Here is a 17,741-nt window from a genome sequence, read left to right on the forward strand (position 1 = left end):
GTCTCTGTTCCTGTTGCTCAGAAGGGAAGGGGGGAGAGTAGAGCATTAGTCATTGGAGACTCCATAGTTAGGGCGATAGATAGGAGATTCTGTGGGAACGAGAGAGACCTGGGTGTGTTGCCTCCCAGGTGCCAGGGTGCGTGATGTCTCGGATTGTGTTTTCGGGATCCTTAAGGGGGAGGGGAAGCAGCCCCAAGTCGTGATCCACATAGATACCAATGACATAGGTAGGAAAAGGGATAGGGATGTAAGGCAGGAATTCAGGGAGCTAGGGTGGAAACTTAGATCTAGGACGAACAGAGTTATTATCTCTGGGTTGTTACCCGTGCCACGTGATAGCGAGACGAGGAATAGGGAAAGAGAGGAGTTGAACACGTGGCTACAGGGATGGTTCAGGAGGGAGGGTTTCAGATTTCTGGATAATTGGGGCTCATTCTGGGGTCGGTGGGACCTCTACAAACGGGATGGTCTACACCTGGACCAGAGGGGTATCAATATCCTGGGGGGGAAATTTGCTAATGCTCTTCGGGAGGGTTTAAACTAGTTCAGCAGGTGCTTGGGAACCTGAATTGTAGCTCCAGTATACAGGAGGTTGAGAGTAGTGAGGTCATGAGTAAGGTTTCAAAGTTGCAGGAGTGTACCGGCAGGCAGGAAGGTGGTTTAAAGTGTGTCTTCTTCAATGCCAGGAGCATCCGGAATAAGGTGGGTGAACTTGCTTGGTTGGTACCTGGGACTTCGATGTTGTGGCCATTTCGGAGACATGGATAGAGCTGGGACAGGAATGGTTGTTGCAGGTGCCGGGGTTTAGATATTTTAGTAAGCTCAGGGAAGGTGGTAAAAGAGGGAGAGGGCAAGTATTATTGTTAGTCAAGGACAGTATTACGGTGGCAGAAAGGACTTTTGATGAGGACTCGTCTACTGAGGTAGTATGGGCTGAGGTTAGAAACAGGAAAGGAGAGGTCACCCTGTTAGGGGTTTTCTATAGGCCTCCGAAAAATTTCAGAGATGTAGAGGAAAGAATTGCAAAGATGATTCTGGATAGGAGCGAAAGCAACAGGGTAGTTGTTATGGGGGACTTTAACTGTCCAAATATTGACTGGAAATGCTCTAGTTCGAGTACTTTAGATGGGTCCGTTTTTGTCCAATGTGTGCAGGAGGGTTTCCTGACACAGTATGTAGATAGGCCAACGAGGCGAGGCCATATTGGATTTGGTACTGGGTAATGAACCAGGACAGGTGTTAGATTTGGAGGTAGGTGAGCACTTTGGTGATAGTGACCATCATTCGATTACGTTTACTTTAGTGATGGAAAGGGATAGGTATATACCGCAGGGCAAGAGTTATATCTGGGAGAAAGGCAATTATGATGCGATGAGGCAAGACTTAGGATGCATCGGATGGAGAGGAAAACTGCAGGGATGGGCACAATGGAAATGTGGAGCTTGTTCAAGGAACAGTTACTGTGTCTCCTTGATAAGTATGTACCTGTCAGGCCGGGATGAAGTGGTCGAGCAAGGGAACCGTGGTTTACTAAAGCAGTTGAAACACTTGTCAAGAGGAAGAAGGAGGCTTATGTAAAGATAAGACATAAAGGTTCAGTTAGGGCGCTCGAGAGTTACAAGTTAGCTAGGAAGGACCTAAAGAGAGAGATAAGAAGAGCTAGGAGGGGACATGAGAAGTCTTTGGCAGGTAAGATCAAGGATAACCCTAAAGCTTTCTATAGATATGTCAGGAATAAAAGAATGACTAGGGGAAGAGTAGGGCCAGTCAAGGACAGTATCAAGGACAGATGGTGCAACATCGTGGGCCGAAGAGCCTGTACTGCGCTGTATTGTTCTATGTTCTATGTTCTAAGTAGCGGGAAGTTGTGCGTGGAGTCCGAGGAGATAGGAGCGGTGCTAAATGAATATTTTTCGTCAGTATTCACACAGGAAAAAGATAGTGTTGTCGAGGAGAATACTGAGATTCTGGCTACGAGACTAGAAGGGATTCTGGAAAGTGTGAAAATAGATAAGTCCCCTGGGCCGGATGGGATTTATCCTAGAATTCTCTGGGAAGCTAGGGAGGAGATTGCTGAGTCTTTGGCTTTGATCTTTAAGTCATCTTTGTCTACAGGAATAGTGCCAGAAGACTGGAGGATAGCAAATGTCCCCTTGTTCAAGAAGGGAAGTAGAGACAATCCCGGTAACTATAGACCAATCCCGGTAACTATAGACCAGTGAGCCTTACTTCTGTTGTGGGCAAAATCTTGGAAAGGTTTATAAGAGATAGGATGTATAATCATCTGGAAAGGAATAATTTGATTAGAGATTGTCAACACGGTTTTGTGAAGGGTAGGTCGTGCCTCACAAACCTTATTGAGTTCTTTGAGAACGTGACCAAACAGGTGGATGAGGGTAAAGCAGTTGATGTGGTGTATATGGATTTCAGTAAAGTGTTTGATAAGGTTCCCCACGGTAGGCTACTGCAGAAAATACGGAGGCATGGGATTCAGGGTGATTTAGCAGTTTGGATCAGAAATTGGCTAGCTGGAAGAAGACAAAGGGCGGTGGTTGATGGGAAATGTTCAGACTGGAGTCCAGTTACTAGTGGTGTACCACAAGGATCTGTTTTGGGGCCACTGCTGTTTGTCATTTTTATAAATGACCTGGAGGAGGGCATAGAAGGATGGGTGAGTAAATTTGCAGATGACACTAAAGTCGATGGAGTTGTGGACAGTGCGGAAGGATGTTACAAGTTACAGAGGGACATAGATAAGCTGAAGCGCTGGGCTGAGAGGTGGCAAATGGAATTTAATGCAGAAAAGTGTGAGGTGATTCATTTTGGAAGGAATAACAGGAAGACAGAGTACTGGGCTAATGGTAAGATTCTTGGCAGTGTGGATAAGCAGCGAGATCTCGGTGTCCATGTACATAGATCCCTGAAAGTTGTCACCCAGGTTGAGAGGGTTGTTAAGAAGGCATATGGTGTGTTAGCTTTTATTGGTAGAGGGATCGAGTTTCGGAGCCATGAGGTCATGTTGCAGCTGTACAAAACTCTGGTGCGGCCGCATTTAGAGTATTGCGTGCAATTCTGGTCGCCGCATTATAGGAAGGATGTGGAAGCATTGGAAAGGGTGCAGAGGAGATTTACCAGTATGTTGCCTGGTATGGAAGGAAGATCTTATGAGGAAAGGCTGACGGACTTGAGGCTGTTTTCGTTAGAGAGAAGAAGGTTAAGAGGTGACTTAATTGAGGCATACAAGATGATCAGAGGATTGGATAGGTTGGACAGTGAGAGCCTTTTTCCTCGGATGGTGATGTCTAGCACGAGGGGACATAGCTTTAAATTGAGGGGAGATAGAGAAAAGACAGATGTCAGAGGTAGGTTCTTTACTCAGAGAGTAGTAAGGACGTGGAATGCCCTGCCTGCAACAGTAGTGGACTCGGCAACACTAAGGGCATTTAAATGGTCATTGGATAGACATATGGATGATAAGGGAATAGTGTAGATGGGCTTTAGAGTGGTTTCACAGGTCGGCGCAACATCAAGGGCCGAAGGGCCTGTACTGCGCTGTAATGTTCTATATGTAATAACAATAATAATCTTTATTGTCACAAGTAGGCTTACATTAACACTGCAATGAAGTTACCGTGAAAAGCCCCTAGTCACCACATTCTGCCGTCTATTCGGGTACACAGAGGGAGAATTCCGAATGTCCAAATTACCGAACAGCATGTCTTTCGGAACATGTGGGAGGAAACCGGAGCACCCGGAGGAAACCCACGCAGACGCGGGGAGAACGTGCAGATTCTGCACAGACAGTGACCCAAGCTGGGAATCGAACCTGGGACCCTGGCACTGTGAAGCAACAGTGCTAACCATTGTGCTACCATGCCATCAACCCTCTCATCCCCTTGAACCTCGTCTGAACTGCTTCCAATACTACCACAGCCTTCCTCAAATTAGGAGATCAAAACTGGACACAATACTCCAGATGTGGTCTCACCAACACCCTATACAATTGCAACAACACTTATCTACTTTTATACTCCAATCCGTTTGCAATAAACGCTAACATTCCATTTGTCTTTTTATTTACATGCTGTAGCTGCATACCGCCTCTCTTCAATTCATTAAAAAAAAAAATTAGAGTACCTAATTTTTTTTTCCAATTAAGTGGCAATTTTGTGAGGCCAATCCACCTACCCTGCACATCTTTGGTTTGTGGGGGTGCAACCCACGCAGACATGGGGAGAATGTGCAAACTCCACATGGACAGTGACCCAGGGCCGGGATTCGAACCCAGGTCCTCAGCGCTGCAGTCCCAGTGCTAACAGCTGTGCCACATATCACCTACTTTCTGCGATTCATGAACAAAGACACCCAGATCCCTCTGCCCAGACACATAGAATCATAGAATCATAGAAGTTTACAGCATGGAAACAGGCCCTTCGGCCCAACCAGTCCATGCCGCCCAGTTTTTACCATTAAGCTAGTCCCAGTTGCCCGCACTTGGCCCATAACCCTCTATACCCATCTTACCCATGTAACTATCTAAATGCTTTTTAAAAGACACAATTGTACCCGCCTCTACTACTACCTCTGGCAGCACATTCCAGACACTCACTACCCTCTGAGTGAAGAAATTGCCCCTCTGGGCCCTTCTGAATCTCTCCCCTCTCACCTTAAACCTATGCCCTCTAGTTTTAGACTCCCCTACCTTTGGGAAAAAATGTTGACTATCTACCTTATCTATGCCCCTCATTATTTTATAGACCTCTATAAGATCACCCCTAAGCCTCCTACGCTCCAGGGAAAAAAGTCCCAGTCTGTCCAGCCTCTCCTTATAACTCAAACCATCAAGTCCCGGTAACATCCTAGTAAATCTTTTCTGCACTCTTTCTAGTTTAATAATATCCTTTCTATAATAGGGTGACCATCATGAATCTTCTTTCCATTCAGATAATAATTTGACTTTCTATTTTATCAGCCAAAATGGATAACCTCACACTTATCTACATTAAACTCCATCTGCCAAATTTTGGCCCAATCTCCTAGCCTATCTATATCCATCCGTAAAATCTGTATCTCCTCTTCACTGCCTCCTCTCCCACCTATTTTCGTATGTTCCGCAAATGTTGCTATATTACATTCTCTCCCTGCTTGCAGATCATTTATATAGATCGTAAACAGTTGAGGCCCTGCAAGTTACAGTTTGTCAGCCAGAGAAGGACCTAGTTATCCCGACCCTCTGCTTTCTCAGTCAGCCAATCCTCAATCCAATCTAGTTTCGGCCCCCAATTCCCTGTGATCTCACCTTCTGGATTAGTCTTTTACGCGGCACCTTATCAAACGCCTTCCGGAAGTCTAAAGATACCACATCCACAGGTTCCCCATTATCCACCTTACTGGTGACTTCCTCAAAGAACTCAAGCAAGTTTGTCAAGCATAACTTACCCCTCATAAAACCATGCTGACAATGGTGGATTGAGCTTTGTCTTTCCAAATATTCAGTCATCTCCTCCTTAATGATTGATTCCAGCAACTTCACCACCACAAGCTAACTGGTCTATTTTTGCCTGCTTTTTGCCTCTCTCCCTTTTTGAATAGGGGAGTCACATTAGTGTGTTTCCAATCTACCGGGACCCTTCCAGAATCCAGGGAATTCTGAAATATCATAACCAATGCATCCACCATCTCCGCTGCCACCTTTGGGATGTTCTTGAAGGAATGAAAGGTATCACTGCACAGGAATGAGTGATGACTGTAGAAATTGTTATCCATTACATTTCATATTTGTGGCAGTAAGGTTATTAAAAATCCCAGTTTAAAATACATGCAGCGTGTCTACCAAAACTGTAATTAAGAAGTCATAAAAAGTGAGGTAATTATTGTTTTTAACCATTTACTTGTTTACAGCGAGATGGATAATGGGATATTGTTTTGATTGGTAGAGATCCCTTGGAGAGTAGATAATTTCTGAGGAAAAGATGTGCTGCTAGGTAATTTGGACATTCTGAATTCTTCCTCTGTGTACCCAAACAGATGGCAGAATGTGGCAACGAGGGTCTTTTCACAGTAACTTCATTGTAGTGCTTAGTTCTATCAAAGCCAATCAGGGATATTTTAGTGGGATGCAGAGGACGTAATTAATGGGTGGAGCCAGGTGCAGGTTAGCCAAATGTTGTTAGGTTGAGCGGAAGGGTCTGACAAGACAAAAGCAAGTAACCTGTTTTGTTTACTTTATTTATAAGTGGCATTTGAACTGTATTTGGTTGCTTAAATTGGTATTAGTGGCAGGTGTAGATAGTAAATTAAAGTTTTTCCTTTTATTTAAGAACTGTTTAATTGATAACTGTTTAATCAATTTCTTTCATTAATTACATCTTCTGTATCCCTCTAAAATGTCCCGTGATCGGATTTGTTAGAACTATGATGTGGAGATGCCAGCGTTGGACTGGGGTGGGCACAGTAAGACCTCTTACAACACCAGGTTCAAGTCAAACAGGTTTGTTTCAAATCACTACTTTCGAAGCACAGCAACTTCATCAGGTGAGGGAGCTGTGCTCCGAAAGCTAGTGATTCAAAACAAACCTGTTGGACTTTAACCTGGTGTTGTAAGACTTCTTTTTTTTTAATAATCATTTTATTTGAGGTATTTATGGTTTTATAACAGTAACAGAAGAAACAGTGTACTTACAATTATAAACATAGTGCAAAAGCCGTCTTCCTCCCTCACAGGTCTGTTATGGGCCAGGGTTGAGAGAACCCCAAATTGTATCATGGAGTTCACCTGACCCACGACTTTTACTAGATTGTGATATGGGGAGCACACAGCCCACTCTACAGGTGTGGTACAGCAGAAATCGAAAAGTATTTTTTTAAGCAAAACAATGTTTATTCTATGAACTCAAGTTAACCTTAAAACATTGTCATGAAAATGGCACTTTAAGAAATGTTTGAATGCTCATGTTACTGCTGATGTCAGAGTGTGGGTGGAGCTGAGCTCTGGTTCTGCTTTTTAGTTCCACTTTGAGAAAAGCTTGGGTGTGTCTGTATTTTTTTGGTTTCGTTTTCAGTGTTGGAGCTGAAGCCAGACAAAGCAGGTGTACTGTTGTTCTCTCTGCCATGTAAAGACTATCTCTTGATCATTTAGTGAATTCAGAATTATAAATGTTTTCAGTAGAGAATGTAAACCTGATGTGCTTCTGTTAAAAGGTATTTCTTTTATCTCCTGAATGTTGTTTTGTACGTTATTAAGGATTACTTAGTGTTGTATTCTGTGGATGTTGTATTTGAATTGATGGTTGTAAAGATGTTCACTGTATGTTTTAAAAAGGTTAAGTTGAGTTCATAGAATAAACATTGTTTTGCTTTAAAAAATACTTTTCCATTTCTGCTGTACCACACCTGTAGAGTGGGCCATGTGCTCCCCATACCACAATCTATTAAAAGTTGTGGGTCAAGTGAACTCCATGATACACTTTGGGGTTCTCTAAACCCTGGCCCATAACAACATACAGTAAACATCTTAGCAACCATTAATTCAAATACAACCCCCAAAGAATACAACACTAAGTAATCCTTAAGATTTCCTTTTAACACCCATAAGACTTTTAAAAAACTTTTTAACAGAAGCACATCAGGTTTAAATACACGACTGAGAACAGTTATCACTCTGAATTCACCGAATGATCAAGAGATAGTCTTTAAATGGCAGAGAGAGAGAACAACATTACACCTTCTCTGTGGCTGGCTGCAGCTTCAACACTGAAACAAAACCAAAAAAACACAGAAACACCCAAGTGTGTCTCAAAGTGAAACTAAAAGCTGACAGACAGCCCAGCTCCATCCACACTCTGACATCACTGCAGTAATAAACACCCATTTCCTCAAGGTACACCCACGACAACTATTCGATAAACCCCCATTTCTTAAACATCCATTTCTTAAAGGTACTCTCACATGACAGGTCCCACTTTTTCTAACCCCCTACTCTAAACTAAACTAGCCCCTCAGCACCCCCCCCCCACCCCTTCTGCTGACGGTTAATTTTCCCTAAAGAAGTCGACGAACGGCTGCCACCTCCGGGCGAACCCTAACATTGACCCTCTCGGGGCGAACTTGATTTTCTCCAGACAGAGAAAGCTAGCCATGTCAGTTAGCCAGGTCTCCGACTTCGGGGGCTTTGAGTCCCTCCAAGCTAATAGTATCCGTCTCCGGGCTACCAGAGAGTCAATGGCCAGAACATCTGCCTCTTTCTCCTCCTGGATTCCGGGGTCTTCCGACACTCCGAAAATCGCCATCTCTGGACTCGGCGCCACTCTTGTTTTCAACACCTTGGACATGACGTCCGCAAACCCCTGCCAGAATCCCCTGAGCTTCGGGCATGCCCAGAGCATATGAACATGGTTTGCAAGACACCTTGCGCACCTGTCTTCTACCCCAAAGAACCTGCTCATCCGGAGCCACTGACATGGCAGCCCGATGAACAACCTTAAATTGTATCAGGCTGAGCCTGGCACATGTTGTGGACGCGTTGACTCTACTCAACGCATCCGCCCAGAGACCATCCTCTATCTCTCCTCCTAACTGCTCTTCCCATTTGTGTTTCAGCTCCTCGGTCTGCGTTTCCTCTGACCCCATAAGTTTCTTATAAATGTCCGAAACCCTCCCTTCTCCCGCCCACACTCTGGAAACTACCCTGTCCTGTATCCCTCTTGGTGGTAGGAACAGGAAGGTTGAGACCTGCCTGCGTAAGAAGTCCTGTGCCTGCAGGTACCTAAATTCATTCCCTCCTGTCAATTCAAATTTCTCCTCCAGTTCCCTCAGGCTGGGAAAGCTCCCCTCTATAACCATATCTCCCATCCTCTCGATCCCTGCTCTCTGCCATCTCCAGAACCCTCCATCTAACCTCCCCGGGGCAAACCGGTGATTGTTGCAAATTGGAGACCAGACCTCTGCTCCCTCTGCTCCCACATGTCTCCTCCCCCAGATTCTCAGGGCCGCGACCACCACGGGGCTGGTGGAGCACCGTGCCGGCGGGAACGGCAGAGGCGCCATTACCAACACCCCCAAACTTACATGATGCCGCCTCTACTCGCTCCCACATCGACCCCCCCCCCCCCCCGGCTACGCTCAAGCATCCCCTTTTTAACTCGCGGGGTCTTACCCACCCATACAAAGCCCGAGATCATCTTGTTGACCCGTTTATAAAAGGACCGAGGAATAAAGATGGGGAGACACTGAAACACAAACAGAAATCTCAGGACGACCGTCATTTTCACTGTCTGTACCCTCCCAGCCAGTGACAGCGGGAGCACGTCCCACCTTCGGAAATCCTCCTTCATTTGATCTACTAGTCGGGCCAGATTTAGCTTGTGCAGCCGTTCCCATTCCCGCACCACCTGGATACCCAGGTACGGAAAGCTTCCCCCTACCACTCTCAACGGCAGTTCCTCCAATCGCCCCTCCTGCCCCCTTGCCTGAATGGCAAACATCTCATTTTTCCCCATGTTCAATTTGTAACCCGAAAACCAGCCAAAATCCCCCAGAATACCCATAATTTCTTCCATCCCTTCCAATGGGTCCGACACATACAAGAGCAGATCGTCCGCGTATAGTGAGACTCTGTGTTCCACCCCCCCCATTCCCCCCCCCCCCCCCCCCCCCGCCCCCCGGACCAACCCCTTCCAGCCCCTTGAGGCTCTCAACGTAACTGCCAGCGGTTCTATGGCCAGTGCGAACAACAGCAGGGAGACGTGGCATCACTGCCTCATCCCCCGGTGCAGCTTAAAATAGCCGGATGTCAACCTGTTTGTCCGAACACTTGCCACGGGCGCCTGACCCAGTCAATGGTGTCCCGTCCAAATCCAAACTGCCCCAGTACCTCCCACAGATAGTCCCATTCCACCCGGTCAAATGCCTTCTCTTCGTCCATTGCGACCATCACCTCTACGTCCCTACCCTCTGGGGGCATCATAATTACATTCAGCAGCCTTCTTACATTGGCCGCCAACTGCCTCCCCTTAACAAATCCCATCTGGTCCTCCCCAATCACGTCCGGGACACAGTCCTCAATCCTTGAGGACACGATCTTAGCCAACAGTTTGGCATGTACATTTAGTAGGGAAATCGTACTGTAGGACCCGCATAATTCCAGGTCCTTATCCCACTTCAGGATCAATGAGATCGTGGCCTGTGACATCGCTCTCCCTTGCCTCATTAAATGTCCTCATCAGCAGTGACCCCAGCACCCCAGAGAACTTTTTGTAAAACTCCACGGGGTACCCGTCCGGTCCCGGGGCTTTAGCCGACTGCATGGCCTTCAGCCCTTCTGCTATTTCTTCCAACCCGATCGGAGCCCCCAGCCCTTCTACCAAGTCTTCATCAACCTTCGGGAACTTCAGCCCCCCTAACAATTGCCTCATCCCCTCCGGCCCAGTTGGGGGTTCCAACTCATACAGCCTGCTGTAGAATTCCTCAAACGCCTTATTGATGCCAGCTGAATCTCCGACCAGGTTCCCATCACTGTCCCTTACCTTCCCAATCTCCCTGGCCGCCTCCCGCTTTCTAAGCTGCTGCGCAAGCATTCTGCTGCCCTTCTCCCCATATTCATAGATCGCCCCCCTCACCTTCCTCAGCTGCTCCACCACCTTCCCTGTAGTTAACAAGCCAAACTCCACCTGTGGCTGTCATTCTCTTAGAAGCCCTGCCTCTGGGGCCTCTGCATACCTCCTGTCGACCTGTAGTATTTCCTTTATCAGTTGGTCCGTCTCTGCTCTGTCTGCATTCTCCCTGTGGGCCCGTATCGAGATCAGCCCCCTCTAACCACCGCCTTCAGCGCCTCCCAGACCACTGCAGCCGAAACTTCCCCGTGTCGTTGACTTCCAGATAGTTCTGGATACATTTCGGCAGCCGCCCACACACCTCCTCATCAGCTAAAAGTCCAGCCTCCAGTGCAGGCGCTGGCTACCCTCCTTGCTCACCTGTAGGTCAACCCAGTGCGGGGCATGATCCGAGATCGTGATCGCTGAATACTCAGTGTCCACTACCCCCGTCAGTAAAGCCCTATTCCAGATAAGAAAGGTCAAGAACAAAGAACAAAGAAAAGTACAGCACAGGAACAGGCCCTTCGGCCCTCCAAGCCCGTGCCGACCATGCTACCCGACTAAACTACAATCTTCTACACTTCCTGGGTCCATATCCCTCTATTCCCATCCTATTCAAGTATTTGTCAAGATGCCCCTTAAATGTCACTATCGTCCCTGCTTCCACCACCTCCTCCGGCAGCAACTTGAGAATCCTGCTGCATCCTCTGACAATCCTCATCGCTATCCGTAATTCCACCAACCTTTGTGTCGTCTGCAAACTTACTAATCAGACCAGTTACATTTACCTCCAAATCATTTATATATACTACGAACAGCAAAGTCCCAGCACTGATCCCTGTGGAACACCACGTGTCACAGCCCTCCAATTAGAAAAGCATCCTTCCATTGCTACTCTCTGCCTTCTATGACCTAGCCAGTTCTGTATCCATCTTGCCAGCTCACCCCTGATCCCGTGTGACTTCACCTTTTGTACCAGTCTATCATGAGGGACCTTGTCAAAGGCCTTACTGAATTCCATATAGACAACATCCACTGCCCTACCTGCATCAATCATCTTTGTGACCTCTTCGAAAAACTCTGTCAAATTAGTGAGACACGACCTCCCCTTCACAAAACCATGCTGCCTTTCACATTTGCTTCCAAATGGGAGTAGATCCTGTCTCGAAGAATTCTCTCTAGTAATTCCCCTACCACTGACGTAAAGCTCACCGGCCTGTAGTTCCCTGGATTATCCTTTCTACCCTTCTTAAACAAAGGAACAGCATTGGCTATTCTCCAGTCCTTCGGGACATCACCTGAAGAGAGTGAAGATCCAAAGATTTCTGTCAAGGCCTCAGCAATTTCCTCTCTATCCTCCTTCAGTATTCTGGGGTAGATCCCATCAGGCCCTGGGGACTTATCTACCTTAATATTTTTCAAGACGCCCAACACCTCGTCTTATTGGATCTCAATGTGACCCAGGCTATCTACACCCCCTTCTCCAGACTCAACATCCACCAATTCCTTCTCTTTGGTGAATACTGATGCAAAGTATTCATTTCGTACCTCATCCATTTCCTCTGGCTCCACACATAGATTCCCTTGCCTATCCTTCAGTGGGCCAACCCTTTCCCTATCTACCCTCTTGCTTTTTATGTACGTGTAAAAAGCCTTGGGATTTTCCTTAACCCTATTTGCCAATGACCTTTCGTGATCCCTTCTAGCCCTCCTGTCTCCTTGCTTAAGTTCCTTCCTACTTTCCTTATATTCCACACAGGCTTTGTCTGTTCCCAGCCTTCTAGCCCTGACAAATGCCTCCTTTTTCTTTTTGATGAGGCCTACAATATCTCTCGTTATCCAAGGTTCCCGAAATTTACCGTATTTATCCTTCTTCCTCACAGGAACATGCCGGTCCTGAATTCCTTTCAACTGACACTTGAAAGCCTCCCACATGTCAGATGTTGATTTACCCTCAAACATCCACCCCAATCTAGGTTCTTCAGTTCCCGCCTAATATGGTTATAATTAGCCTTCCCCCAATTTAGCACATTCACCCTAGGACCACTCTTATCCTTGTCCACCAGCTCTTTAAAACTTACTGAATTGTGGTCACTGTTCCCGAAATACTCCCCTACTGAAACTTCTACCACCTGGCCGGGCTCATTCCCCAATCCCAGGTACAGTACCGCCCCTTCCCTAGTTGGACTGTCTACATATTGTTTTAAGAAGCCCTCCTGGATGCTCCTTACAAACTCTGCCCCGTCTAACCCCCTAGCACTAAGTGAGTCCCAGTCAATATTGGAGAAGTTGAAGACTCCCATCACAACAACCCTGTTGCTTTTACTCCTTTCCAAAATCTGTCTACCTATCTGCTCCACTATCTCCCGCTGGCAGTTGGGAGGCCTGTAGTAAACCCCCAACATTGTGACTGCACCCTTCTTATTCCTGATCTCTACCCATTTGGCCTCACTGCCCTCTGAGGTGTCCTCCCGCAGTACAGCTGTGATATTCTCCCTAACCAGTAGCGCAACTCCGCCACCCCTTTTACATCCCCCTCTATCCCGCCTGAAACATCTAAATCCTGGAATGTTTAGCTGCCAATCCTGTCCTTCCCTCAACCAGGTCTCTGTAATGGCAACAACATCATAGTTCCAAGTACTAATCCAAGCTCTAAGTTCATCTGCCTTACCCATAATACTTCTTGCATTAAAACATATGCAACACAGGCCACCAGACCCGTTTTCAGCAACATCTCCCTGTCTGCTCTTCCTCTTGGCCCTATTCCCTAGTTCTCCCTCAATGCTTTCACCTTTTGACCTGTTGCTCCGGTGCCCACCCCCCTGCCATACCAGTCAATCCGGGAGTACACATTATGCACGTGCGAGTAGAAGGAAAACTCCTTCACTCTCGGCCGCCCTTCCCCCCCCCCCATCTGCTCCATAAACCCCTTTAGCTCCTTTGCCATTGCCAGCACCCTGCCTGTCCTTGAGCTCGACCGATCCATGACTGTGATCCATGATCCAATGACTGTGTTGAAGCCCCCCCCCCCCCCCCCGTCCCATGACCAGCTTATGCAAATCCAGGTCCGGGATCTTCCCCAACATCCTCCTTATGAACTCCACATCATCCCAATTCGGCGCGTACACATTCACGAGTACCACCGGCAGCCCCTCCAGCTTCCCACTGACCATAATGTACCGACCCCCCACATCCACAACTATTCTTCCCGCCTCGAATGACACTCGCTTATTAATCAGGATCGCGACCCCTCTAGTCTTAGAGTCCAGCCCTGAGTGGAAAACCTGTCCGACCCATCCCTTTCCTTAGTCTGACCTGGTCAGTTACTCTAAGGTGCGTCTCCTGCAACATTGCCACGGCCGCCTTCAGTCCCCTCAAATGGGCGAACACGCGTACCCTCTTAACCGGCCCGTTTAGCCCTCTTATGTTCCATGTGATCCAGCCTGGTTGGGGGGCTTCTTCCCCCCCCCCCCAACCACCCCACCCCACCACCCCTCTGCTGATCAGCCATCACCTCTCTTGGGCCAGTCTCCAGCCCCAGGCATCCGCAGGCCCGACTCCCAGCAGTCTCCGTCCCCAACCTCTCTATTGTCCCACAGCAAAAGTCCCTCCCCCGTCAGCAGAACATTCCCCCCCCCCCCAGTAACAGCACTATACACACAGCCCCCTCCAACAAGCATAACATCTGCTCACCCCCCCACTGCACTTCCTTGAGCTTGCCCGCCCAGCTTGCTTGGTGGCCCCTGCCCATGGCGCCAGACATTTTCCCACCTATTGTTCCCTCCCCCAACCCCCTCGCTCAGACCCACACATATGCAAACGTAAACAATCCCAACTCAATTGCCCAAAAGAAACTCACACAGCTCATCCGCAGACCCCAAATCAATACAGAAGGCATTACAAATAACGTCCAAAAACAAAAACTTAAAAAAAAAAAAAATATGAACACTGCAGCAAAATTCAGTCCAAACACCTCAATCCGCTACCAACCCTTTCCTTCTAGCGAAGTCCATCGCTTCCTCGGGCGACTCGAAGTAGAAATGCTGCTCTTCGTGAGTGTCCCAAAGACGGGCCGGATACAGCAGTCCAAACTTAACCTTCTTCTTAAAAAGGGTTGATTTTATCTGGTTGAACCCCGCTCTTCTCCTGGCCACATCCGCACTGAGATCCTGATATATACGTAGGACGCTATTCTCCCATTTACAGCTCCGTGTCTGCCTGGCCCACCATAGAATGCACTCCTTGCCCAGGTACCTGTGGAATCTCACCACCATTGCTCTCGGGGGGTCACCTACACACGGCTTCCTCGCTAGCGCTCTGTGCACCCTGTCCACCTCCAAGGGCCGGGTGAATGCCCCCTCCCCCAGTAACTTCTCGAACATACCCGCTATGTATGCCCCTACATCCGTTCCTTCGGATCCCTCCGGGAGACCCACGATTCTCAGGTTCTGCCGGCGGGACCTGTTCTCTAGATCCTCCACCTTCTCCTGGAGCCTTTTCTGCTGGTCTCTCAACATTCCCACCTCCAACTCCACTGCAGCTTGATGCTACTCCTGCTCCGTCAGTGCCTTCTCCACTTTCTGGATCGCCCGGTCTTGAGCCTCCAGTCTGAGTTCCAGCCGGCAATCGATCTCTTAATCGGGTCCAAGCATTCCTGATTCTGCTTGGCAAAGCCCTCCTGGATGAACTGCATCAGTTGCTCCGTCGACCGCTGGGTCATCGAGCCAGAACTCCGGTCGTCCACCATGCTTTCTCCCACTGCAGCCTCAGCCCAAGCATTTTCCATTCGCCTATTTCTTCCTTTGCAAGCACTCCTGGTCCGCTTCTCCATGCACTGATGTAGGATTCCTTGTCACAATTGCATCCAATATCAATTTTCCCACATCAGATCTGATAAAAAATCGGGGGGAAAAGGTCCAAAATTCCGACCTGAGCGGGAGCCACCAAATGTGCGACCTACTCCTTCATAGCCACCACCGGAGGTCCGTTGTAAGACTGCTTGTTAGAACAAAGCACTGCAATGAAGTTACTGTGAAAAGCCCCTAGTCGCCACATTCCGTTGCCTGTTCGGGGAGGCTGTTACGGGAACTGCCGTCTGTTCGGGTACACAGAGGAAGAATTCAGGATATCAAATTACCTAACAGCACGTCTTTCCCTCAGAAATGATCTACTCTCCAAGGGATCTCTACCAATCAAAACAATATCCCATTATCCATCTCGCTGTAAACAAGTAAATGGTTAAAAACAATCATTACCTCACTTTTTATGACTTCTTAATTACAGTTTTGGTAGACACGCTGCATGTATTTTAAACTGGGATTTTTAATAACATTACTGCCACAAATATGAAATGTAATAGATAACAATTTCTGCAGTCATTACACATTCCTGTGCAGTAATACCTTTCATTACTTAACGAACATCCCAAAAGTGACAGCGGAGATGGTGGATGCATTGGTTATGATATTTCAGAATTCCCTGGATTCTGGAAGAGTCCCGGTAGATTGAAAACACACTAATGTGACTCCCCTATTCAAAAAGGGGGAAGAGGCAAAAAAGTAGGAAAAAATAGACCAGTTAGCTTGTGGTGGTGAAGTTGCTGGAATCAATCATTAAGGAGGAGATGACTGAATATTTGGAAAGACAAAGCTCAATCCACCATTGTCAGCATGGTTTTATGAGGGGTAAGTTATGCTTGACAAACTTGCTTGAGTTCTTTGAGGAAGTAGCCAGTAAGGTGGATAATGGGGAACCTGTGGATGTGGTATATCTAGACTTCCAGGAGGCATTTGATACGGTGCCGCGTAAAAGATTTATTCAGAGGTGAGATCGCAGAGGATTGGGGGTGGAGTACTAGATTGGATTGAGGATTGGCTGACTGACAGAAAGCAGAGGGTCGGGATAACTGGGTCCTTCGCTGGTTGGCCAACTGTAATTAGCGGGACCTCAACTGTTTACAATCTATATAAATGATCTGCAAGCAGGGAGAGAGTGTAATGTAGCAACATTTGCGGAAGATACTAAAATAGGTGGGAAAGCAGGCAGTGAAGAGGAGATACAGATTTTACAAATGGATATTATAATGGCCAGGATTTAAAGAACACCAAAGTATATCATGGAGTTCACCTAACCCACAACTTTTAAGAGATTTTGGTTATGGGGAGCACAAGGGTCCACTCTCCAGGTTTTATGCAACAAAGACCTTAATTATTTTTAAACAAAAACAATGTTTATCAAATGATCTGAACACCTTTTTAACATAGAGAGAGACTCCAACATTCTTGTAGTCTGAATACAGCTTTCAACTGACAACGAAACTAAGACACAGCAACTCCCAGCTCAGAACGAAAGTAAAAGACAGAATCACATTCCAGCTCCACCCACACGATGACATCACTGCAGCCATTTGTTAAAACACACTTTTCTTAAAGGGAGTCTCACATGACAATATAGTTAGGCTAGGAGAATGGGCCAAAATTTGGCAGATGGAGTTTAATGTAGACAAGTGTGAGGTTATCCATTTTGGCCAAAAAAATAGAAAGTCAAATTATTATCTAAATGAAAAGCAGATTCAAAATGTGTCTGGGCAGAGAGATCTGGGTGTCTTTGTTCATGAAACGCAGAAAGTAGGTGGCATGTGGCGCAGTGATTAGCACTGGGACTGCGGCGTTGAGGACCCGCGTTCAAATCCAGGCCCTGGGTCACTGTCCATGTGGAGTTTGCACATTCTCCCCATGTCTACGTGGGTTGCACCCCCCACAAACAAAGATGTGCAGGGTAGGTGGATTGGCCACGCTAAATTGCCCCTTAATTGGAGAAAAAATAATTGGGTACTCTAAATGTTTTTTAAAAATGAATTGCCGGAAGTCGGTATGCAGCTACAGCATGCAATTAAAAAGGAAGGATGGGGGAGGAGGAACAGGAAGGACGTTCTGCCTCTAGGCGGAGGACAGAAGAGGTTGAGTGAGAAAAGGTTTAACAACTGATGTATCCAGAAAGGTTGGGAATAGTTTAACTGCTATATACAACATACTTGTTGTGGCTGTTCCTAACTCCCGTGAACAAATTCTGAGGGAGCTCAATGAAGACATGAAGAAAGTACAGATTTACCTGGTCTTCGACCTTTCCTCTGCCTCATGTGTACAGGAA

General features: G+C 47.1%; 1 protein-coding gene across 3 annotated transcripts in view; it reads right to left on the bottom strand.

Annotated features, from left to right (window-relative positions):
* The window catches only part of phldb2b (pleckstrin homology-like domain, family B, member 2b), a 517,142-nt gene that overhangs the window by 406,473 nt on the left and 92,928 nt on the right, over positions 1 to 17,741 (bottom strand). The window lies entirely within an intron of this gene.

Source organism: Scyliorhinus torazame, chromosome 8 (assembly GCF_047496885.1).
Source record: "Scyliorhinus torazame isolate Kashiwa2021f chromosome 8, sScyTor2.1, whole genome shotgun sequence".
NCBI lineage: Eukaryota > Metazoa > Chordata > Chondrichthyes > Carcharhiniformes > Scyliorhinidae > Scyliorhinus > Scyliorhinus torazame.